Below are 742 nucleotides of genomic sequence, written 5' to 3'. Positions count from 1 at the left end.
ATACCTTAAATTCACTCACAAAAATCCTACAAGATATTAATAACAATTATTATTCCCATATAAGAAATGTAATGTTTTAATAAATATGTAAGTTAATAGATAACTTAGCCTAAACCCCAAAATGAGTAAATAAAAAGGCTTGGAATTCATTTTAGGTTTTTATGCTCCAAAGATTGAGTCTTCCACTGAATCACCAGAATTAACTTGCATGAATTAAAGCATAATAAAAAAATTAAAATTATCTTTCTACCATTCGTCAGATAGCTATTAGGACATTCTAGTCATCAAACTTAGATGGAAAAAAAAGAGAAACTAGAAAAGGTCTAGAGTAAAACTAAAACATGAGTGATGAGGGTGAAATAGTATTTTATAAAATATACTGCGCTTAACTCAGAGAACACTAATCCAGATGATGTTAGTGAAGGAGGATCACCATTAGGATTCTATGTTCATGGAAAATTTAATGAGAAAGGGTAAATTCAAAGAAAAGAGGGGGATAAAGTGGGGATGGTTAATGGGTGCAAAAACATAGATAGAATGAACAATGTTTGACAGCACAACAAAGTGACTATAATCAACAATAAGCCAGGGTAGACTTTAAAATAACTAAAAGAGTGGAATTGGAATGGTCCTAACACAAAAAATGATAAATGCTTGAGGTAATGGATACCCCAATTACCCTGATTTGATTAATACACATTGTATGCCTGTATCAAAACATCACATGTACCCTATAAATATA

The sequence above is a fragment of the Propithecus coquereli genome, unplaced genomic scaffold (genome assembly GCF_000956105.1).
Source record: "Propithecus coquereli isolate 6110/MARCELLA unplaced genomic scaffold, Pcoq_1.0 Scaffold4057, whole genome shotgun sequence".
Taxonomy (NCBI): Eukaryota; Metazoa; Chordata; class Mammalia; order Primates; family Indriidae; genus Propithecus; species Propithecus coquereli.
This window is presented reverse-complemented; position numbering follows the sequence as displayed.